The sequence below is a fragment of the Prionailurus bengalensis genome, chromosome B1, assembly GCF_016509475.1.
Source record: "Prionailurus bengalensis isolate Pbe53 chromosome B1, Fcat_Pben_1.1_paternal_pri, whole genome shotgun sequence".
Lineage (NCBI taxonomy): Eukaryota > Metazoa > Chordata > Mammalia > Carnivora > Felidae > Prionailurus > Prionailurus bengalensis.
In genome coordinates, this window is record NC_057344.1 from 11,736,954 (window position 1) to 11,763,149 (window position 26,196).

Consider the following 26,196-nt stretch of genomic DNA (forward strand, 5'->3'; position numbering starts at 1 on the left):
ACACTCACAGTCTGAAGACCTTTCACAAGGAAGGGGAGGGGAGCACCTTTCCAAACTTAGAGAAACTTCAAAAAGAATCTGGTGTATTCTCAAATGGATGAACTAAGCCCATTAAAACTAAACATTTTACATAAGCTATGAAACCTCTCATTGTGATGGATTCTCATTATGTCCCAGCATGCAAACATTTCTTTTGTACTTTGCAAATGGCAGTAGTCTGGGAAATTTCTGCAGATAATGAATGGAACAACGGTCATTCACCCGCAACGTGAGTAAAAGTTAGGGGTATTCTGCAAGGAGATAAATTTAAAATTTCTGTCAAGCCAAATGTCTCTGGTGTTTTTGTTCTCCAATATAATGGAATTCATTTCTGCAGTCCTCTTAAAGGTACACAAGTGTAGCTATAGCAACATGAGTGGGGATCACTTTGTTTGCTAAAGCACAAGGAGCCCTGTAACTAGGCAGAGGTAACTTTCCTGAGATCTGTTGTGCTGTGCATCTGAAATAAGGAACTGGTTTTCAGTATCGATTTCACTCTCCTTAAATTAGAATATAATGATCATATTTTAATATGGAAAATTTGTCAAATTACCATAGTGCTGTGAAAGGATCTTCTATATTTGGATGTGTCTTCTTACATTTTTTAATACTAAGTGAGCATATACTTGTACCTGTAAATGAGGCGAGTATCGAGTCACTGACACAACACATGGCAGGGAAGGTGCTGGATCCCAAATGCTGAGCTTGGTTTCTTGTCATTTGATGACTTTGTTCGACTCAAACGTTTTTCACAACCACAGTTAAAAAAAAAAAAAGAGGTATTACAAGGAACTGTTTTTCTTTTCTTGAAAAATATAAGCAAAGGAAAGCTAGATGGTGTGTGGAATTGATGGGCTCAAGGAAGGTGAAAATACAGAGATGGTGTTGAGAAGCGTTGGCACCTGGTAATGCTCTTTCCTTCTTGTTTTTGGCAGAAATCTCTGAGCTGCTTAGTATGACAGACCCATGATCTGGGGATTTGGAGAGAGGAGCGATGAGATTGATGTCACGAGTATATTCTTTGTCTTTCTTACCCATGTAAAGCCAAATCCGGTAGCATAGTTTGGGGATAATTCACAAGAGCGATTCGTATTGCAGGGGACTCTTGAATTACCTGTTTAACTAGATCAGGACTTCTATTCTGTCTACACTTGGGATTTTGTGTCTGCTACCCAAGTGTGTGGGAGTAGTTGTTTAAGCCTCCCTTAGGCTTCATGGACCTGTTTGACAGTGTGAACCACTTGCAAAACCTCCATTCAAGGCGATCTCACCATTGAACTTTGTCTAGTTTCTGTTCTAAATATACTGAACCTTTAACGCTAAAATATTTTATTCATAATTATCAGTGTAGTTCTAGTCTACATAAAGATTTTGAAAGATGAATTATCAAGTTAAAGCAGAAAATACAAAAAAACACACATCTGGACTGAAGTGGCGACTCTGCTCCTACATGTTTTTATCACCTACATTTACATTTATTTAGTTTAATATCCCTTATTTTAAAGCCAAATTTTGCCCTTCTCTAAAATATTAAAATGTAGAAGTACATGATAGGAGATAGTACTCATAAACCTACCCATCAGGCCTGGATAATAACTGGTATCTACTTGACATTTTAGTGCAGTTCTAAAACATGTTTAACCTTGTGCCATCAAAAACGACTTCATTCTTCAGTTTAAATTACTGGCTGTGTCATCATACTAACCATGTCCCTTGAAAGTCCTCCTAAGCATCATGCTTCCATTCTGGAAGAAAAAAAAAATAGCTTTACAATTAGTTCTCATCTGGATATGTAAACCCTTAAGGTATGAAAACTCACTTGTACTATTTCAGATCATGTGCTCTATAACAGCACATTCATTATTCAAGGACTTTATAATTTTTTTTAATAGCCATAGTAGGTTGGCAAACAAATTGAAAGGAAGGTACAGAGATTTCCAATAGTCCCTTACTCCCCATGCATAGTTTGCCTAATTACTAACACCACTTATCAGAGCACTATGCATATTACAGTTGATGAACTTACACTGACACGTTCTTGACCAAAATCCACAGTTACTGCAAGGATTCCTTCTTGGTGCCTTACATTCTATGGTTTTGGACACATGTGTAATGACCTGTATCCATTATTGTATCAGTATTTTCACTGCCCTACAAACCCTCTGTGGTCTGCGTATTCATCCCCCCTCCCACCACAACTGCTGATAGTGTATCTCCATAATTTTGCTTTTTCCATATGATTACACACACACACACGTGTGTGTGTGTGTGTGTGTGTGTGTGTGTGTGTGTGTGTAATTGACACATAATTGATCATACAATTAGAGCCATACGGTAGCCTTTTGAGAGTGTTTTCTTTCCCCTAGAGACAGGCATTTCCGTTTTCTCCATGTCATGTTGTGGTTTGATAGCTGAGAACTTTTCTGTCTTGAGTGATCATCCCTTGTCTGTTGATACCATGGTGTATTTATCAGTTCATCTGCTGAAGGACCTCTTGGTTGCTTCCAAGTTGTATCAAGTACAAATACAGGTGGCATAAACACATGTGTGGGTTTTTGTGTCAACCATCATTTTGCATTTCCTTGGGGTAAATACCAACGAGTGCTGTTGCTGGGATGTATGGTGAGAACGTGTTCAGTTGTGTAAGAAATTGCCAAATTGTCTCCCAAGGCAGCCAGACCATGCTGCATCCCCATCAGGAAGTCTGGGAATTCCTGCCCCTGCACATCCTCACCAGTATTTGGTGGTGTTAGTGTCCTAGATTTTGGCCATGGTGATAGGTGGATAGTGATAGCCCATTGTTTTAACTTCCATTTTCTTGGTGACATGTGTGGAAAAGGTTTTCCTAGGCTTATCTGCTATCTGTTTTCCTTGGTGAGGTGTCTGTTAAGGTATTTGGCCCATTTTTTCATTTTTTCTAAATCGAGTTTTCTTGAGTTTGAGCAGTTCTTAGCATATCTTGGATTGTTACTGATTTGGATGTACCTTTTGTAAATAATTTCTCCCAGGCTGAGTCTCATCTTCTCATTGTCTTGGCATTGTCTTTCATAGGGTAAAGGTTTTAATTTTAATTAAATCCAGCTTATTTTTATTTATTTTTTGATGAATCATGCTTTTGATACTCTCTCTAAAATATATATATATATATTGTATACATATATATGTATGTATATATATATGTATGTATATATATATATATCTCCCTACCTGAAGTCATTGAGGTTTCCTCCTATATTCTAGGACTTTGAGAGTTTTGCATTTTACATCTAGGCCTATGAAGCATTTTGAGTTACTTTGATGCAGGTTGTAAAGTCTGTGTCTGTGTTTATTTTTGCACGTGTGTTTCCAGTTGTTCCAACACACGTTGAGATTTTCTTGACTCCATTGTGTTGTTTTTGTTCCTTTGTCAAAGACCAGTCGGCTGTATTTATGGGGGTCTATTTCTGGGCGCTCTGTTCTTCCCTGCTGATCTGTTGTTTCACCAATACCACACTGTCTTGATGACTGCATTGTTAAGTCTTGATATTGGATAGCGTCATCCTCCAGATTTGTTCTCCTATATTTTGTTGGCTCTTCTGATCCTTTTGCCTTTCTATGTAAACTTCAGAATCAGTATGTCTATACCTACAAAATAATTTGCTGGTATATTGATTAGAACTGCCTTGAATCAATAGATCCATGTGGGAAGAACTGGCATGATACCCTTAAAACAAATTCAAGAGAATGGTTTTCTCCCTTTTATTCAACTCCACTTGTCTTTGATGCCACTCGGGAATTTATCTTTGGAAGCAACCAAATTTGACACCAATGTCCCCCTTTGTCAGCTGCTACAGTAGTAAAGTACCAGCCTTCTTTGGATACCAGGGGATAAAGAAAACTCTAAAAATATTTCTAGGATCTTTCTGTGGCACTCAAGGTGTTCAGCTTGTCTCCATCTTCTTAACAACTGCAGTTCAAACTGCTTCCCTTGAATCTAAAGATTTATATTGTCATTGAGAGAATATTGTTCAAAATTTATTTATCTACTATTAGTACCATTAACTTTAAGAAAAAAAAAACATACATGTGTGTGTGTGTGTGTGTGTATATATATATATATATAGAGAGAGAGAGAGAGAGAGAGAGAGAAAAGAGAGTTGGCTAGGAGAAAATGTACATACATATTTAAAGAGACTGCTTTGTTGTTAATGGAACTTAGAAGTTTAAAATGTACAAATAAGCATCTTCAGATCTCACAGGATTTCCTTCCGATGGATGATTTTAATGCTTAATAGACATAATCATGTTCTATACAACCACAAGGTACGCCAACATATCGAAGTTGATAGTTGGAGGTAAGACATGAGCCAAAGAGTCAAGTCCACTAAAGAGTATCATTTTTATTGCATTTGTTCCAAATCCCTTAATGAAAATACCCATTTAAATAATAAACGTGGTTTTTTTTTCTGCCCAGAGAACATGTGAAGTTCTCTCCTTCACAAGGTGGAGGTTCACTGCATCTCCACCACACCCCTCGTTTGCCTATTAAGTGAGAGCTTCATTTATCCAGCCTTATATTAGAAATGCTTATGGGGCATCTGGGTGGCTCAGTTGGTTGAAGATTCAACTTTGGCTCAGGTTGTGACCTCAAGGCTCATGAGTTGGAGCCCCATGTCAGGCTTTGTGCTGACAGCTCAGAGCCTGGAGCCTGCTTCAGATTCTGTCTCTCTGTTTCTCTGTCCCTCCCCCACTGGTAGTGTGTGTGTGTGTGTGTGTGTGTGTGTGTGTGTGTGTGTGTAGCGTGTGTATGTCTCAAAACTAAACATAAAAAAAATATTTAAAAAAAAGTGCTCCGCACTGTAAGAAAGTGGGAGGTATATGATGGTAAACTTTTTTTTTATTTCTTCTGTTTATTTTTTAATATGAAATTTATTGTCAAATTGGTTTCCATACAACACCCAGTGCTCATCCCAACAGGTGCCCTCCCTAATGCCCATCACCACCCTTCTGTCCCTCCCACCCCGCATCAACCCTCAGTTAGTTCTCAGTTTTTAAGAGTCTCTTATGCTTTGGCTCCCTCTCTAACTTCTTTTTTCCTTCCCCTCCCCCATGGTCTTCTGTTAAGTTTCTCAGGATCCACATAAGAGTGAAAACATATGGTATCTGTCTTACTCTGTATAACTTATTTCACTTAGCATAACATTCTCCAGTTCCATCCACGTTGCTACGAAAGGCCATATTTCCTTCTTTCTCATTGCCACGTAGTATTCCATTGTATATATAAACCACAATTTCTTTATCCATTCATCATTTGATGGACATTTAGGCTCTTCCCATAATTTGGCTATTGTTGAGAGTGCTGCTATAAACATTGGGGTACAAGTGCCCCTATGCATCAGCACTTCTGTATCCGTTGGGTAAATTTCTAACAGTGCTATTGCTGGGTCATAGGGTAGATCTATTTTTAATTTTTTGAGGAACCTCCACACTGTTTTCCAGAGGGGCTGCACCAGTTTGCTTTCCCACCAACAGTGCAAGAGGGTTCCCGTTTCTCTGCATCCTCTCCAGCATCTGTAGTCTCCTGATTTGTTCATTTTAGCCACTCTGACTGGTGTGAGGTGATATCTCAGTGTGGTTTTGATTTGTATTTCCCTTATGAGGAGTGACGTTGAGCATCTTTTCATAACCAAAGATGTAAAAGATCTGTATGGTGAAAACTATAAAAGTTTATGAAGGAAATTGAAGAAGATACAAATAAATGGAAAAAAAGTTCCATGCTCATGGATTGGAAGAATAAATATTGTTAAAATGTCAATACTACCCAAAGCAATCGACTCATTCGGTGCAATCCCAATCAAAATTGCACCAGCATTCTTCTCGAAGCTAGAACAAGCAATCCTAAAATTTGTATGGAACCACAAAAGACCCCAAATAGCTAAAGGAATATTGAAGGAGAAGACCAAAGAGGGAGGCATCCCAATCCCAGACTTTAGCCTCTACTACAAAGCTGTAATCATCAAGACAGCATGGTATTGGCACAAACACAGACACATAGACCAGTGGAATAGAATAGAGACTCCAGAATTAGACCCACAAAAGTTTGGCCAACTAGTCTTTGACAGAGCAGGAAAGAATATCCAATGGAAGAAAGACAGTCTCTTTAACAAATGGTGCTGGGAGAACTGGACAGCAACATGCAGAAGAATGAAATTAGACCACTTTCTTACACCATTCACAAAAATAAACTCAAAATGGATAAAGGACCTGAATGTGAGACAGAAAACCATCAAAACCCTAGAGGAGAAAGCAGGAAAAAATCTCTCTGACCTCAGCTGCAGCAATTTCTTAGTGGACACATCTCCAAAGGCAAGGGAATTAAAAGCAAAAATGAACTGTTGGGACCTCATGAAGATAAAAAGCTTCTGCACTACAAAGGAAACAATCAACAAAACTAAAAGGCAACTAATGGAATGAGAAAAGATTTTTGCAAATGACGTATTGGACAAAGGGCTAGTATCCAAAATCTATAAAGAGCTCACCAAACTCCACACCTGAGAAACAAATAATCCAGTGAAGAAATGGGCAGAAAACATGAATAGACACTTTACTAAAGAAGGCGTCCAGATGGCCAACAGGCATGTGATGGTAAACTTACACGTTTTCTCCGGCCTAAGCCTTGTTGTTAGTATCTGTCTGGGATTTTTATGCTCCAAGATTCACTTAGTTATCCATAAAAGACCATATCAAGCAGAAACTGGGATTTATGTAACTAAAGTTAAGAGGATGCAGGTAACCTACAAAAGTGCATCAACCCAAGAAACACATTTTGAACTTAAGAATTCCTAAATTGTTTTCTGCTGGAAGAAATTTGCTCTTGGCTTTCAGATTTTAAAGAGGACGGTTGCAGATAGCAATTTAATTCCATATTCGAGTGCCTCTTCCCTGCAAGCCATTATGTTAGGTTCTATAGAAAATTCACAAGATGAATCTGCATGGATAATGTAGCCAATACTTTGAGCTCATAACTATTTTTTCCCCATGTTTGCTTTGTTTCAGGCATTTTAGTTACGTGCAATATTTCATTTAACCTAATGTTCATAATAGTATTTTTATGATAGACTTAATCACGTGTGTAAGAGTAAAAAGGAGACTGAAAAGGTTAAACAGCTTACCAGGCATATTAGCACATTATATAAAAGATGTTGAGAAGCGTGTAGGTACACGTGATGTCTGTGCTTTTCACTAGGACATTGGTGTAGTATCTTTCAGGTGTCGACCATTGGGTAGGAAAGGCAAGATTGAAGAGAACTGAAATACAGGTACTACAAAAGTCAGAAAATGGAAAAGTGAGGGGGAACCTTTGCTGGGGGGCAATTTGGTATGAAGTAGGAGATGACAAAGAAGTCCTTACAGAAATGAAGTCATCTCTTGTGCTTGGCTTTGAAGGAAGAATAGAATTTCCATCGCTAGAAAACTTGTGCTTGATGGTGGTAGGTGTAGATGTCTGGACAGAAGGAGAGGGTGTAGTTCAAAGGGTATTACAGTCAACGACAATAGTGTGAACAGAGACACAGGAATAACCATGACACAGGACTCCTTCCTTGAGTGGTAAGTGGAGGGAGTGGAGTCTTAAAGTTATTTTGTGCAGTAATTTTGGATGTGCTGAATGCCAAGTTAAAGCGCAAGCAATGGGTTTTTGAAAGGTTCTTGGACAGTTTGGTGTGTGTACCTCAGTGGGGACAGTACATATTGTCAAACATTATCAAAAGTAAGAGTTCTTTTTGGAAACCGTTTTTACTCTATTTTAGAAAATTTCCTGCTGTAGAAATAAACTCACTGGAAGTGGCAGTGGGAAAAATGCGGTCCTAGGTGAGGGTGGTATTCCCTGACACAAAAGTAGGGCACTGTTCATGCTCCCCAAATCAAGAATTGTGGCAAGGATGTATGATGCTATCACTGAATACATTATCGTTAGGATTTTTAAAACCACAGTGTGAATGGAAAAGCAATTTCTTCTCACAGAACGTCCTCCACTTCCATACTGTTCTCTGTTAACTCTAACCACAGCTTTATGTTTGAGTAAGAATGCTTATTTCCAAACCACTTTGATACTTTGTTTCATAGGTACATTGTGTACAAACGAAACTCAAAGCTAATGTTATAATATAGATTAATTCTGAACTAAGGCTTATTTGATGTTGTTTAACCCTTAAGTTTGATAATAATTACACACCTCTAACTTTTCGGAACCTTAAAACGTGGCCTAAATGGCCGTTGATGGTGTAACCATGCTTTGAGTTTTTGTAAATTTTTATAAGCATTTTTTGTTTGGTACCTGCTGAAGGAGAAGCAAAATATTGCTCAATATTCATAAAATATTTTTATATCCTGTATGCAAAAATAATCAATTTAGATTTAAAACTTAGGGATGGGGTACCTCGGTAGTTATGTCGGTTAAGTGTATGACTCTTGATTTCAGCTCAGGTCATGATCTCAGAGTTCGTGGGATCAAGACTTGCATTGGGCTCCGTGCTGACGATACAGAGCTGGCTTGGGATTCTCTCTCCCCCATTCTCTGTCCCTCCTTCCCCCCCCCCCTCTCAAAGTAAATAAATAGACATTAAAAACATTACTTAAAGTTAAAATTTTGTGTTTGAATTTTCTAAGTTTTTTGTTTAATGTTTATTTTTGAGACAGAGATTGCTTGCAAACAAGTGGGGGAGGGGCAGAGAGAGGGGGAGACATAGAATCTGAAGCAGGCTCCAGGCTCTGAGCTGGAGCCCCACATGGTACTAGAACTCAAGAACTGTGAGATCATTACCTGAACCAAAGTCAGATGCTTAACCTAACTGACTGAGCCACCCAAGCGCCCCTTGAATTTTCTGAGTTTTAAGTTAATTCTTAGCAATAACATTTAGGGTATGCATGCATATTCAATATGCTAAAAAAACATTGTGTTGGTAATAGAATAGTTATGAATATATATTGATTCTGTATTTCTTTAGATACTTGAAAAATAAGTAGAATAAAATACTGTATGTGTTTATTACTTAATGAGTTTTTAAATACAACATGTTATTCTTAGATCCATTATATTTGAACTCCTTCAGATGTGCTAGTGATCATTTTTATTTAAAAAAAAACAGACCTTATTGCAACGAAACATCATTCATGTTGGTGTTTTGTTCTTTCGAAATCCTGTGGGCAGCCATTTTCCACGTCACTTTTTTCTTTAGAAAATACATTATGAATCATTTCGTCAATTGGAATCACAAGGAAAAGGTACACCACTAGAAGATAATGAACAGACACTGATTTAAAAGCTTTTTTTTTTTTTGATGACTTTAAGGAGAAAAACTTCTGTTTTTCTTAAAGTCTGTTTCCTGTTAGCTTTTCCTCTCACATTTTACTTACTGATGTGGTACTCATCCTATAGTTGTGTTGCATTACTTACAGTTCCCTAAAACACTTGATGGACGAATTTTCTCCGTGATGCTTCTCCTCAGAGCCCCTGTTGGACACTGAGGTTGCAACTCTCTCCCCAGCAGTGGCTGTATTTAATTGGCTACGTTCTGTTTTTCCCATCAGTCTGTGAGCTCTCTTGAAAGCAAGAGGTGTGCTGTATTTATGTTACTTGTGTTTCTACCACCTTCTTCAGTGTCTTCCCCATAGTATAGCAGTATAAATTAAAGGCAAGTTTGCTTAAACAAGTTAAAAGGTAACCTGAAATACCTCCTGAACTTTGAGTTAACGTAAGACCTATAGCACCGAGTTTCCAAGTGAACACGGTGGAGAAACTTGGTGAAATTGCAACCCAGTGTCAACAGGGAGAGGCCATTTTGAATGTGCTTTTAATTGTGTCATGTAAGTAACTGGTAGGAACAAGAGCTGCTCTCTTTCTGTCTAGGGTATCTGTCTTTGTGTGCCTCTTTGCCTGTCTCACTCTCAAACCGGAAGGCAACCGTGGCTGAAATGCTTCTTGGTTTTACTTCAAACACCTGTCTGACTATGGCAACTGGGTAGGCAGAGTTTGATGGATTGGTTTATTATGGTTAACTTGAGCGTGGCACAACCTAAATTGATCACTGAAGAGACAAAATCCTGAACTGTCCTTGCCTTGGCTGTTTCAATTCAGTTCTGTAGCTACCTATGGCCAAAACGCAGACACAAAATACATACGTATATTTCTAAACATGTCTGAACACTTTCTTTTTTTTTTTTTTTTTTTTTAATTTTTTTTTTCAACGTTTATTTATTTTTGGGACAGAGAGAGACAGAGCATGAACGGGGGAGGGGCAGAGAGAGAGGGAGACACAGAATCGGAAACAGGCTCCAGGCTCCGAGCCATCAGCCCAGAGCCCGACGCGGGGCTCGAACTCACGGACCGCGAGATCGTGACCTGGCTGAAGTCGGACGCCTAACCGACTGCGCCACCCAGGTGCCCCATGTCTGAACATTTTCAACACATCTTTGTTAGCAAACAGCTACACAAAGACACTTTTTGTGACCGGATAAAATCGAAGTGTGGCAACTGAAAGCATACATTAACCTTTAACACATTTTAGACTATATTAATTTGCCTCCTCTTTGTGTTTGTCACAAATCTCTTGTCAGAGGGAATTCTTTGTAAGTTGTTTTGTCTTTACATTAAGCGTTTTGTGTTATGTGGCGTGCTTTTTTTCACCCTTCACTCTGGAGTCTTTCTACTTACAGCCAGAACGCTCTCCTTATAAACTATGCTGTTGTTGCTATGATTTCTAAAATGAAAATTAAAATACTATTCTAAGAGATGAATTTTGCTAAATGTAGCTCAGTTTTCCTTTTTTGAACAAAACCTCTAGGATGAGCTTACTTTGCCTTTTTAAAAATTTTTTTTTCAACGTTTATTTATTTTTGGGACAGAGAGAGACAGAGCATGAACGGGGGAGGGGCAGAGAGAGAGGGAGACACAGAATCGGAAACAGGCTCCCAGGCTCCGAGCCATCAGCCCAGAGCCCGACGCGGGGCTCGAACTCACGGACCGCAAGATCGTGACCTGGCTGAAGTCGGACGCTTAACCGACTGCGCCACCCAGGCGCCCCACCTTTTTAAAACCAGCTTAAACAGAAAATACTCATGTATGTATGAGATCTCCATTTTCTGGATGGTAACATGAGAACTCCATTTTTTTTTGTTGTTGTTTTCTGTTTGTTTTTTTTTTTTTTGTTTTTTTTTTTGAGAACCAAAGAGAATTAAACTTTGTGAGTTTTTTGATTTTGATTTTTTTTTTTTATTTTTGAGGGTTTTTTTTGGGGGGGGGGATTTTTTTGAGTTTTTTGAGAACCAGAGAGAAGAAAACTCTTTTATGATACTCTGTGATCTTATATACATTGATCAAGACAGTTAGAAATCATGTATACTCTATCAAAGTTGAAAAAAAATTTTGCTTTATTATCATAGCACTATGGGTTTGACTTAAGAAGATGGGGAAAGCATACTATAAGAAAAGAAAAAAAAAAAAGGAATTGATAGCCTATACCAACTCCCAGGTCTAAACCACTGCTTATATTTTTCTGAACATACTTACATTGTTTGTGTATGATGAAAATTTTCTTGGTTTTTTTTTTTTTGGTGGTTCTTCTATAAAATTGGATTATTGTATATTTTTAGTTTTTTACCTCCTTTTTGTTTAAGATGTATTTACAGTTTTCCATTAGTAATAACTCTTCTCAACCTCATTTGTAAGGCTTCATCATATTGCCTCATGAGTATACCATAATTGAACCATTGGCTAGTGTGGAGCTATTAAGTTACTATCATTTTTCAATATTAACAATACTTTGATAATGAGCATTCTTACCAAGCTTTGAACAATTTTGTGAATACTCAGGATTTCTTATGTGTAGAACTGAAATTATTCACTTGGCGAGGTTTTTCTGTACACGCTCAAATACAGGATCCATTTCTTTAAACATATCTTCTAAGACTAGCAGTGAGGAAACGATTTCTTAAGATCTCCTAGTACAAAAGATAATACAATTCAATAGGTTAATTTTACCCGTTACTATATTTGAAAATATTGAGGCATCTGTTCAAGGCATTTGCAGTGTCTATATCTATATGGCATATAAGTAGAAGAGAAAATCCACGTGAGAGAAGTTCCTCGTAATTCACCTTAGCAATAGCCATAAAATACTAATATAAATGTTACTTATTTATGTACTTATTAAAACAGACAGCCTTGGCACCTAGCTAATTATGGTCTGTAGTCACAAGACATGTTTTATGCATCTCTTCTGCATTTAGAAAATGGTGAAACAGGTTTTGCACCTTAATGAAGAGAAGCTGAGTATCCCCCATCCCCCTCCCCCTGCCCCTAACTCCTCTGTCTTGAGGACACAGAATTGTTTTCATGTGGTGGTTGTATAAATAGTTTTCCCTGTGCCCTAGTGTGCTGTGCCCATGAAAACTCTCAGTGATCCTACACATTAATATTTCTGAATAAGGCTATTCAGTTAAATAAATGATCTACAAGAGACCAAAATTAGGTAACTTTTCTTACCATTCTGAAATGGTATTTAAGCAACAGCTACACCTATTTAAGTGTAATATGCCAAAAATATGAAAAAATATATTAAAGTTAAGAAATGAAGTGCTCATTAAAGAGCACAATAAACTGTTTCCTTCTCTTGATATTATGAAGGCCAGAAGGCCTAATTAACTCCTGCTGGCATGGTCCCAATGGCAGGATCCTTTTAGAGAGGATAAACCTCACTGAAGCAGAGCTAAGACTCATTAGCTTTTAAACAGCTATTCAGACCTAATTTCCATTGAATAAGGGCATATTTATGATACAGAATAAAAATGTTTACCTTATGTTCATATTTAGTTAGCCTAATGGTTTGTTATATCACTATTGTTTATTCCTTATTTCTTAGGCGGTGACATGGCCAGATAGCCTTTTCTTTTATTAGCTGTTAGTGTTTTCAGTTAGGGTGAAACCAGTCCCTCTCCTGCAAATGCCCTTGGCGATTGTATTTATTACACAGTCGTTGACCGGGAACTGGACTACTTGGGAGATACTCCAGGAAATTACAACTTTTAAGTCCAATTAATCTATACAGTTATTTTCTTAACATTTATACCAATCGGTCTCAACCTGATGATGATTCTATTTGTCTTTAATAGCACCTTCTTGCTCCAGTAAGTTATTTTCCATTAACGAAGCTGTAATTTAAAATAAACTCCACTACCTCACATGGTTGGTGCCTAAGAGTCAAGAGTGATTCTCTTTGCCGGCCCAGCATCTGATTTAACAGTGAGGGCTTTTCCACCTCAACCCTGGAGCTCTTGTAGGGAGATAAGGTGAACAAGCAAGGCAGACCTGTCCCCCGGACAAGGACGGGGGTAGGAGGTGTGAAGGCCTATAAAGGCGTGGTGTTTCTGGAGCTGCGTGCAGTCCAAACAACCATAAACTCAAGTTGGATCTCCGCAGCACTGGCCATTTGCCAAGCTTTCTGTTTTTCAAAACTCCCGGGTTACCGTCAGCTGAGCTTACTGATCAAGCTGTCGTCTCTCGGTTTATTAGAATATCAGGAGCGCTGTCTCCATTCAGGTCTGTTTCCAAGTGTATTTGATGGTGAAAATCATCCTCATATTGGAGTTAGGAAAAAAAAACAAATTGGCTTTTTCACCCTCACTAGACTCGATCTCTCACAGACTTCTGCGTCTTACTAAGGCTTCCGTATTGTAACAGTGGGAAATTCTTCCCTCCTTCACTTCCAGCTTCTTTGACAGGTTTAACAATTGACATAGAATAGTTGTACGGGAGAAAAACAAATTTCGTACGAAGGAGATTCCCATAAAAATATGAGACCCAAAGGCAACCTGGGCAATTCAGGCTTAGGAGCCTTCCTGAGCTGAGGGATGGGATGGGGACCCGAGGAGCTGGGCCTTCAAAGTGGAGGAGAGCGATTTGGGGGAAGATCAGAACAGATGTTTGCTGATTAGTTGTTTGCCCCACCAGGTATGTAGGTTTTTCAGATCAAAACAGTTGCCCCAGGTGACAGCCGTCGCTCAGTACAACTCGCCTAAGTTACGATACGCAGTTAAGGGAGAGGTCAAAGTTTTTCCCTAAGGTGGCTAGGGTTTGATTGCAGTTCAGAATAATCCACATGCCAAAGTGACATCTTTCGGGACAGGCTATTCATTTCCTCTCCAACATAAAGAATACTTAAATCCTTTCAGTGTTACATTTGAAGTTATTTTTACAATCATGTACATGCTGTGTGAGCCTCAATGTTGGTGTATGTGTGACGTAGTGAATTTTATAGGTATCGTATTAGCTTTGCTTGGGTGTGGATAGACATGCTTGATGTATCCTTTTATTCTTCATCCATATGTGCGTTTGTTTGTTTGTTTGTTTTACTCTGGTAGTTAATGCAAAATGTATTTTCTATTCCCTACATATTTAGCCAAAAATCTACCTTTTTGTTTCTCATAAGGTATTTTCCTTCTTCCTGTATATTCCACATACTGGCCATCTCTGTAATAAATACCTGCATCTCTTTCTACTTCTATATAAATACAGCAGATATTTAAGAACTCAAGAATACTTGTGAAGCAGAAATTTAGTAGATTTTGCTAGAAATGGTTGGTAGCTCGAGCTTAGACTGTATTTGCTGTAGGACTCAAACACACCCATATATTTCTAGAAGAGAATTCCATATCCCCACCACCACCCTGCTGCCAATATAAGTCCTGGGCTCCTATGGGTTATGAAATAAGTGCTTGTTCAAGAGAAAGAAAAAATCAGATACATAGGGAAGGGTGAATTCTGCAGATCGCATGGTGACCATCCTTCAGTTCACCCACCCACTGTTGATTATGTTTCTCAGGGAAAAGAGAACTGCAAGCAAAACAAAAACAGAAGGGGTCTTTTCACTGGTGCAATGTGTAGACCGTCTATTTGCACTACTGTAACAATATGCCATGGACGTGGTGGATTAAACAACAACCACTGATGTCTCACAGTTCTGGAAGCTGTGGAGTCTAAGACCAAGGCACTAGCCAAGTGGGTGTCCAGTGAGGGTCTGAATTGATAACTGTCTTCTGGTGAGAGAGCTCTTCAGGGTCCCTTTTGTAAGGGCACTGATCCTGTTCATGCAGCCTGTACCCTCATGACCTAATTATCTCCCAAAGGCCCCACTTCTATCTGTAGATCATCACCTTGGGGCAGGGGGTTTAGGATTTCAGCACGTGAAGTCTGGTGAGATATAAACATCTAGTCCATAACCTGTAAACCAGTTGAGGCACAAGGACCACTGCTTTGGCCCCATCTAACAGAGCATAAAGAAGGATGGGGGGATCATCATCTTCCCTGTGGTATATGATTGTCTTACAGATATTGAGGGCTCCATAGAACAAGATTGGACATAGCAAGTGACACTGCTACCTTATTCTTGGAGCTTCTGTTGGGTGAGATAAGGTGTCCATAGGGGAAGATAACTGTGGTATTTATGGGTACTTCTGGTGAAGGTGCCCTTGACAAATGCATTTCCTAGTGTGGTCGTAACAAAGTAACACAAGTTTTGGGAGTTTAAAACAACAGAAACTCATTCTTAGATTAATTGAAGACTTTTGTCCTTGAGAACATTATCATTATAACTAGTTCCTTCTTGGGGCTCAGAGGGAGGGTCTTACCTGTGGCTCTGCCCTGGCTTTGGGTGGCTGACAGGAATCTCGGGTGTTGCTCAGCTTGTAGGTGCAACATGTCAAACTCTGCATCCACTGTGATGTGGTGTTCTCCTGTGTGCGTGTGTCTTTCTGCTTCTAGTTGTTTTCATAGTGACCCCAGTCATTGGACTAAGGGCCACTCTAATCAAAATGAATTCAACTTGATTATAGGTGCAAAGGCTCTATTTCCAAACCAGATCACATTCACAAGTTCTAGGAGTTAGAACATCAACATGCAATGATGGTGAAAGATCATTAGCTATTTAACCATAAGCAAAGCCTGCTGTGGCAAACAACACTGTGGGGGCAAATACTATAGGCTGCATGTAGTAGCCATAAGAAAGCTTTCTTTCTCTTTCTTTCTAAACATTGGTCTTAAGGGAAGTGTATGGGTGGCTCAGTTGGTTAAGTATCTTACTCTTGATCTCAGGGTCATGAGTTCAAACTCTGAACTGGGTGAGAAGCCTACTCAAGGGGAAAAAAGTCAAAACCTTTGGATTCTGATTAAGACTTGAGGGAGCTAACACATTATGTTGAAGTATTTGAGATCACTGGTTTTGTGAGACATAGACAGTTTTACCTATGGTTGAACCTAACCTGAGTCAGAATTACTATGTATTTAGAGTGTGGGTATTTTTACAACAACTCAATTGGCATTCTTACATGGTAAAAAATTAAAATAAAATAAAAAATAAAAAAATAAAATAAAAAACGTTACATGGACAAGAGGGTTGCTTCTTTTCCTTGAAAGCATAGTCCATATTTGAAGTTAATCTAGTTAGATACTTCTAAGATTTTTAAGCACATTTGGTTGTCATGTATATTCAATAAATGTTTCAAAACTTACTCTCTTAGACAGTATAATCTTGTCTCTCTTGGGTGAGTCAGGCCTAGTGTGAATAAACACTTTTACACCATAGTAGCCAACAGTAAAGCAAGGTAAGTAGAAACGATTTAAAATCCTATATAAACCTGTGAATTAACTTCAAGCCTTTTTAGTGATGAGCTGGACACCATTCTGTTTATTTGCCCCTGGGATTTGCATAGTGTTTTTTTTTTTTTCTTCTTTTTCGCTCTCTAACATGTATCTAGATCGACCAGCAAATTTACTTGTGATGGCTCTCCCAGTTTTTCAAAGCAATTTGCATTCTAATACTGTCTTATAAGAATTGTCCAGCCCAACTGGTCTCCCCCTAGATTTGTGTTGATCTTGTAAAATTTGTAATGTCATCTCATAGACTTCACTTGATTTTGTTGGATTAATTTTAGATCTCACCAGTGCTGTTTCCAGCAGCTTAAAATGTTATCAAAAACATATTCATACACAAACTCAGGATTGTTCATGGGGACTCACTCAGGAAAGAGTCCATGTATCTAAAACCTGTTTTTGAAAAACACTTTTTTGATGTCCTGACTTTGGTTTGTCAGTTTCGTTAATAAACCCTCATGCAAAATTAATTGAAAAGCAATTGATGATATGGTAACTGAATTAAAAGAGTTGTTCTGGTATTCATATTTGGTTTCTGTTTTTGATTCTGCATATTTTTGAGACTTGTTTAAAACTTCCCATGATTTTATCCAGAAATGAAAATTAAATAATAAAGACCTGGTAGAAAAAAAAAATTACCCATGAAATTGTGCAACTCTAAGAACATACCATTCTCTGTGTTAAACAGTAGAGAGTTCAATCATACTTGTAGCAAATAAGGCTTTGTTTGTTTGTTTAGTTAAGTTTTTAAGTGAATATTGAGGTAGTGATCCAATGACATTGAGGTATCCCTCAGGGTAGGGAGGGACAACAAAAATAAATGTTTTGTTCAGAGTGAGAGTGTTTGATAACCTGCTGCTCACAGTGTGCATTAAATACATTTATATGTCATTTCTCCTTCTGCTGTACATTCTGGCAACTTGATATGTGTTACCAGGAGCAAGGAGTTTCATTAGTCTATGCCTGGAGGCAACACAGACTAATGATCATAAATACGAGAAGCTATGTAATTCTGACCTCATAAGACTACTGTGGACAAAAGTGTCTTTAGCCGTGGGTTTGGTTTGTTGTCATCTGATGATGCTCTGTATACAGGAAAGAACTGTGTTTCTCATGGAAAAGTTAGATAATGCCTGAACTTGAAATTAAATCGAATTAAATAACTCTCTGTATGTCTTTACAGAAATAGGTACCCTCTGTGCATCTTTAATTAAAAATTAGATGAATAGTATACTTCTGACTTAGAGTGTTGAATGCTATATTGTAGAGTAAATAACATTAACTTAGGCTTATCTGCTGTCTTCGGCTGGCACTTACAAAATTGTTTAAATGTGCATATACTGTGGGCATTAAAATGCTGTTCAGAAATCCTGAATCACAAAGACTACAGGGCCTTGGTTTTGAAAGGGTGTCTGTTGGTATTTTGGGGGAAATTTCACGTAGTCTTTTTTGTTCGGTTCAGAGTACCACATGCAATAGATTAAAGAGGAAAAACAGAGGGGTGCCTGGCTGGCTCAGTCAGTTGAGCACATAACTCTTGATAGTGAGTTCAAGCCCCACATTGGGCATAGTACTTATTTATAAAAAAGAGGGGGGCAGGAAAGAGACTGAACAGTGTACTTGTCACCCTCGAGGGTGAACACTTAGCAATTCAGTGGCAATAAGAGGTAATGCCATTGCAATATGGAAATTTCGACGTTAACAATAATGCAAACCAGGGGCGCCTGGGTGGCTCAGTCGGTTAAGCATCTGACTTCGGCTCAGGTCATGATCTCGTGGTCTGTGGGTTCGAGCCCCGCGTCGGGCTCTGTGCTGACAGCTCAGAGCCTGGAGCCTGTTTCAGATTCTGTGTCTCCCTCTCTCTCTGACCCTCTCCTGTTCATGCTCTTTCTCTGTCTCAAAAATAAATAAATGTTAAAAAAAAAAAACAATAATGCAAATCAAATCAACCGGTAATCATTACTCCAGAGGAAATAGCCTGTTGCCGCAGGATTGAAGCATTGAAGAGAGTTGTTTGGCATCTGAGGCTCTGGATCAATTTGGCAGAAAGCTGATGGGCTGCAGGAATGTAATGTTGCCCAACCATGCATGGTGTGTTTTCATGAACTTTGGCTCTGATCTTGTGAAGATGCTGTCTACAACTTTTATCAAAAGTGCTAATAGTACCTACATTACAGGCATGAAACATGTCTTTTAAAAAACTAACATTACTTGCATAGTCCTTTATACGGGTCCTTGTATTTAACATGAGCATTGAATTATTTAACATTATATTTCCCTGTGGTCGCTGAACAACTACAGAATTCTATAAGGCTTGACCAATTATACTCTGAAACAGATGTTTTGGGAGAATGATTTTAATCATGGAAAATTTATTTTTTGTAATTTTGCAGTTTTAGCAGAATAACTCTAACGTCCTTGTTGAATAGGGACTATCTTTGAGTTCAAACCCTGGATCCACTCTGTACCAGTTGAGATGTTAGGCAGTTCACTTAGCTTGTATGACATCTAACTGTACTCCTCTCTAAAACAAAGTTATCAATAATAAACTACTTCAGTGAACTGTTGTGAAATTTGAATGAGAGCCTAGCACTTGATAGACATCTCCTAAATGTTAAACATTGCTTCTATTCTATGGTGTGAGATTTTACAGAGTCACAATTGGCTGTCAGGAATGGTCTTGTAACTAGGTGGTGGATATCCATCATTATGGTATTCAAGGTGGTGGGCACTCCTGCTACTTCACAATTAACACTTAACTATGAATCAGAAGCATAAAGGTGGCTCATTGATAATACATTCTCCCATTTCACTAAATTATGGCACACATTTGAGCAATTAATAGTTTTCAAAGCAATAGGGTATTTTGGTGCGAACGTGGAACTTTTCATATTTTGTGTAAAGTTTGCAGCAAAACATTTTACCTAATGCTAACGGCCAGTTAATAGTATAAAGGAAGACTTATGGTAGAAATCAATACTTTCTCTTAGTGTTGGTTATAAAAACAATTTCCTGACAAAAGCTATTGGATATCTTTTTCTGAATGTCTTGTATTTTAAGTTTGTCTCCAAAGTCCCAACCATCTTCCAGACACTGTTGATTTATAAAATGCTTGAACACTTTGCCAACAGTTTCGTCTATAAAATGTCAAGATGATTTCTCAAATGATTGCCAAATATACATTGTTGTTGACTCTGTTTTTGTTTGAAGTAGTCTGTGTTCTTTATTCACTCGAGCTGACAGCTACTCATGGCCATATTCAAATTCCAACTCCTCTCCCGTTTTCATCAGCACTTGATACCTGTATGATACTGTTTATCTTGGGAAACCTTGTAGAAGGATCTATCTGATGTTGTTCTGTACCGTTATACGTAATAATTAGATAAAAGATATCTTTATGTCATCCTAAGTTCCTGACTCGTTTCTGTGCAACTACTGAGAAGACAAGTATATACGACCATTTCTTTATGTATGTAGGGACCATACTGCAAAAGTGAAATATATTCTTTGTGGGGAGCTAGTGACATGGAGAGTTGAAAGTGTTTGAAGTACATATGGATGGCAGTCCATAAGATATATTAGAGGGGTATGAGATGATAAACAGGACAATCTGGCTAGTCGGAGATGATTGGTGTATTGTGGGTGGTGAATTTCAGTGGTGAGCATAGGATATAATCATTAGTTCTAGGAAGCAGACCTATTGGAGCCATCACATATATAACTGTTACTATAATTGCTTAAATGTGAATATATATTTTTAAAGACCTTGTCTTAGTGGATAGTGGGTTAAATATAGATAAACAGAAATTAATAAATCTAGGACATGGAAGATAGAAGGAATGGACAAGTGGAGGTGAAAAGTTATTTTTTTCTGAGTGATCTTGATTCCTCATTTTCAAAAGGAAATTGTAAGAAAATTATGTGTCTTTCTTTTCATCAGTAATGAAGGATCACATCTAGCAATGATCCTTGATTAACACCCTGAAAATCTTTGGCTTTTTTTTTTCAAGGTATCAGAAATACATTTCCTACTGGCACTTGTTTGAGGATAAAAAGATGAATTTTCTGTTGTTTATAACTTTACTCTGAAAGACAGATTTTTTTTTACTAGCTTCATTATACCTTATTAGAAAAAGTACTGTTGCAATACCATCTGGCTTGAAAAATGGAAAACAATGTATTGAAGTTGTTTTTAGAAGTGAAGATTATCAGTATCACCTCTTGACTATAAAAGTTAGAAATAAATACAATCACTAAAAATATAATAAGTAAAAAGAAAGTGTGAGATCTGTGGCCTAAATTTCTTGATTTTTTTTTCCCTTGGAACTAACAAATAACAATTCCTAATGTAAGACTGTCTGATATGTGAAATCAATGATTGCAGGAAAAGGATTGGGGCTTGGGCATAAACAAATGGGCAAGCCCCTAGCATGTGGCTTATTGTTGCCATTACAACGGAACACAACCTGCTTCTCCTTGTCAATTTTCTACTCCTTTCTGCATTTTATCTGTTGAACTAAATGTATTTCTATAAAGTATATCAAACCCTTTTGGAAATGCACAAACAAACCTGCACTACGGTAGATAAATTGACAAGTAAATCAGTGGAGGAGAGGCTGACACAGGCAGAAATGTGAATTTATTCGAGAATTTATTCAGGAGTTGGTATTTACTAGGGTAGTGTACTTGATAAGTTAGGATATTTGGAACTTTTGATTCCTCTTCTATTTTTTTTAAATCTCTCCTATCATTCAAGAACCTTTCAAAAATGTTAATGGCAGAGGAGCCTGGGTGGTTCAGTCAGTTAAGTGGATGACTCTTGATAATCAGCTCGAGTCATGATCTTAGTTCATGAGTTCTAACCCCCTCATGGGCTTTGTGCTGACAGCACAGAGCCTGCTTGGGATTCAGTCTTTCAAAGTAAATAAACTTAAAAAAAAAATTGATGGCACCAGAAGACTCAGAATTTGTAAGGTATATACCCTCTTGCAAAAGTGTCCTAGATGATAAATTTGAGTAGCATCAATAATATTAGGACACCTAAGGAACTGGTGTTGTATGCCCTTTTAAATCCTAGTCTGGTAGTTATGGTTTCAGATGACTGCCCAAAGAAGCGTAAATAGAAGAGAGGCTTATTTTTTGTCGAGAGCCTAAGAGGTGTCAGCAAAAGTTCTGTCAAGTTTCAGAGTTAAAGAAATTATGATCTTGATAAGTACAACACAAAACATATGTAAAATTAGAATATTTTAAATTTCTATTTATATTCTCAATAAGAAAAATATATTATTGAGTTGGAGTTGAAGAGTGATAACAGGTGTGACCTAGAAATTTAGAAAGACAAAACATGTAAACACACTTAAACACATTAGTTTTTAAACTACTAAAATTACAGTTTTCTTTTTAATATCCTTTAGATTACATTTTTGTTTTTTTTTTGTTTTTTTAGTGTTTGTTTTGAGCAAGAGAGCACAAGCAAGGAAGGGGCAGAGAGAGAGGGGAGAGCGAGAATTCCAAGCAGGCTCCACGCTGTCAGCACAGAGCCCAATACAGGGCTCAAACTCAAGTACCGTGAGATCATGACCTCAGCCAAAGCCAAGAGTCTGATGTTTAACAGACTGAGCCACCCAGTTGCCCCAAAACTATACAGTTTTAGATAGATATTTTATCATCCCTGTTCCTTATTTTATCTGTTATGAAAAACAGGTTCTAATGTGAAATACGGGTTTCATTCTAATATTCTCTCTTAATAAAGTATAGTTCTTAAAGTCTTGTTAATAAATGAAAAGAATGAAACAATGAAGCTATCACTGAGAAAATTGGGAGTATTAATACACATTAAAGGATGGCAAAAAGTTCAGATTTATTCATATATTTTCCTTTATTTTAATGGAAATTAACAGTAGCAGGGAAGCTGGAACTCCGTCATGTCTTAAAGGTAGCTTATGCCATCCGTTTATTTCATCGTGTTGCCAACCATGTAGCAGATTGAGGGGACATGGCATGGAAGTAAATGCCTCCATAGACACTGCAGTGACTACAGGCCAGTGCTTTCTTGGCTGGAATGATTTCCATTTCCTTTGCCACACTGCCGGGGTGCAACTCTGATTGTTTAAATCATTCTCTCAAATATGGTGCATTGCCTTGGTTGCCTATAGTCTAAACCACATTTCTTAATATTTCTCACATACCCACGAAGATCCAGCTTTTGCTAACATCCAAGTTACGTTTTTTGACTCTCTCCTGCTCACTGTATTTCAGCCAGGCTAAAAGACTCTTATTTCCACCCCAGAAACGCCTCACTTGATCTCTCCCTCACAGACATTTGCATGTGTCCTTTTGTCTGCTGTGAGTTTTTATTCCACTCAGATTGTTTTTCTTCACCTACTTTAATTTGCTCATCATCTAGATGTCCATTTCTGATCCCTTCTTCCCCAAATTCTCATTGCCTAGAATGCTATGTTTTTTTTCAGTCTGCACTCTGTAATGATGGGATCGCTAGACTACCAGTCTGAATTCCCCGTAAGCCTCCAAATAAATGTGTATTTGACCCCATCTTTAAGTTTTAGTCCCTAATGGATTGCCTTTTATATCATGTACATGAAATAAACTTTGGTTGAATAAATGAAATCTACCACATCCTCTAGAAAAATGCTCAAGTGTGTACTTAGGCAGCTAGGCATATTTTGGTAGGTAATTCATTGAATCAAGCAATCACTGGCTTTCCCGTGAAAATATCCTGAATACATTTTACTGTTTTGACACCTAGTTGGTCACTGGTAAAGGGATGGTGACCTGTCCCTCTGACTACTGAAAAGGGAAAATGCGTAGCAAAATCTTGAGTGTTAGACTCCTGAGATACAGTAGGAAAAATACATAGTGAATGTAATATAAGTTGATGTTTAAGTTATGCTTGCAAAGTATTAATAAAAATACTGTTAAATGTTAAATATTTGACTGCTGTACTGCATTTTATCAGATAAATAAAAATCCATGCTTAAAATACTATTTTATGTTTCACAGCCCAAATATAATCATGTACTGAATGCTCATCAAATGTTAATATATTTATGAAGGAGAAAAGAATCACAAATGTGGTTCTGAATGAAACTGGATCTTTTAGGTAATGTTCATAATCTCCTAGTGCAGATGGGTCATCTGTGTGCAGTTTGTGGAACTGGATATTTCAAGAAAACGTGGACTCTAGAGCATTCCATTGCACTAATTGCTGTAGAGCTTGGTCTTAGTTTAATAGTCCAGTTTTAGAAAGGCGTGGAAATACTCCATAAAAAGCAAAACAGCAACAGGAAGAAGTAGTTTAACAGGAATAAGCTATGACTTGAATTGTGGTTTTTGGAATAATACATTCGGTTTGTGATCAATGATGGATGAACTGTCTGGTCCGTATTTTTCCACATCATCTCCCAGCATCGCATCTCTCATGCCAGAATTGGTTATGGAAGTCGCTCCTCTTCTGTCATAACTGTCTGGACCAAGAAGAGTATGATACGTGCAGAACAGCAATTAGCATCAGAAATCAGTCATCCCCAGACTGTGTTTTCTAGAGTTCATCTGAAAAAACAAAAACAAAAACAATTATTCTTCATGTGACAATATGTGTATGTGTGTGGGTGTGTGCACACGCCAATCTTCATTTATAGTCTGTAGGGTTGGCAACCTGACGTTTCCTACTTGTGTCTGAAAACAGAACAAATCAGTCCAGTTAAACCCTTGTAACTAGGAAGGTGCCATCCCAGTGACAGAGAAAAACCTTTAGATTTGGAAGTATTCCTTTTTTTTTTTTTAAACTGTGCTTGTTTTCATTGCTCTTCTTTAAACATTCAGTTACACTTTATTTTTATTTTTTTAATGTTCATTTATTTTAGAGACAGACAGAACACAAGTAGGGGAGGGGCAGAGAGAGACAGAGACAGAATCTGAAGCAGGCTCCAGGCTCTGAGCTGTCAGCATAGAGCCTGACATGGGGCTCGAACCCACAAACTGTGAGATCGTGACCTGAGCCGAAGTTGGACACTTAACCTACTGAGCCACCCAGGCACCCCTAAACATATGGTTACACTTTAAAAGTTTACTTAAAATTTCACTTCATGTTTAAACAATAGATACCTATTTTGGTGAAATAACCAGAGAAACTGAATATTTCCAGAACTAATTGTATAGGTCAGATTTTTTCATAGTATAAGAACTAATATTTTATTAAAATATCTAGGGGAACAGTCTTAAAATGCAATTTAGACCTATAAAATAGTTAATGAAATGTTTTAGAGTTTAGAGATGACACAGAAAATATTTGAGTTACTTGGCAATTATGATTTATGTAATAATGCATTATTTACACACGCCTCCCTTGTGGAAAAAATTAGACTAATTCCTGGTTGAGTCTAAGATTGATGTCAAAAAGTAACGAGGTTCAGGGCCACCTCGGTGGCTCAGTCAGTTAAGTGCCAGACTTCTGCTTGGGTCATGACCCTGCAGTCCCCAGGTTCGAGCCCCACATCGGGCTCTGTGCTGACGGCTCAGAGCCCGGAGCCTGCTTCAGATTCTGTGTCTCCCTCTCTTTCTGTGCCCCTCCCTCTCTGATGCGCTCTCTCTCAAAAATGAATAAATGGTGTAAAAAAAAAAAAAGTAGCGACATTCAAGAAAATCCTTCCTTAAGGCTTTAGTATTTGAATTTTTCACAATACTTGTGGCAAGAACTAGACACGTTTGTTGTCGTTGGTACTGATGAACCTAAATGATGAAAATCAGCATTGAGAGACATTTGCCCTGGCAAACACAACCCCAGATGCATTGGCAGCTTGTTAAACAGAAACACATTACATCTTAATGCAGCGTAAGTAATCCTTGTCTTCTGGGAGTCACACAAGCCACATGTGATTTTGGAAGCAGGGCCAGTCCCTCCTTGTTAGGAGTCAGGCAGGAGTTTATGAAGGCTAATGGTTCTTCTGTCATGCTTGTGAGTAATAATGGTTCTAGCAGTTGCTGCAGTCCACTTACCACGTGAACGTTCATTGCCGTAACTCCAACAGTCAGTGCTTCTAGTAGACGTTCTGTTTGCTTATCCGGGGCTTCCTCTAAAGCCACGTGAGCACAAAGGTGGGGGTGAGGGGGAAGGACCAGGCTTTTTACCTATTTGCGTCCGGCACAAGGCCTAGCCTATCAACATGCAACAGATAGCTATTTGGTTTAAGTAAATAGTGCCAAAAATACATTTTTGCAAAAAAGACTTATCTGATCGGTGTTACCTGTTCTTTAATGCAATAAAGGCAATGGCTGAGTCTAATAGTGTTTTAAAATTGGTAATTTGTTTCTTGAGGGGTTTTTTTTTGACATAAACAACAAATTTGTTGGTAATTTGTATTTTATACTTGAAAATACAGCTTTCACTAAAAATCTGGGGGGAAAACAATTCACATAGGAATATATTAATTTATTTCAACCAACAAAGAAAAAATAAT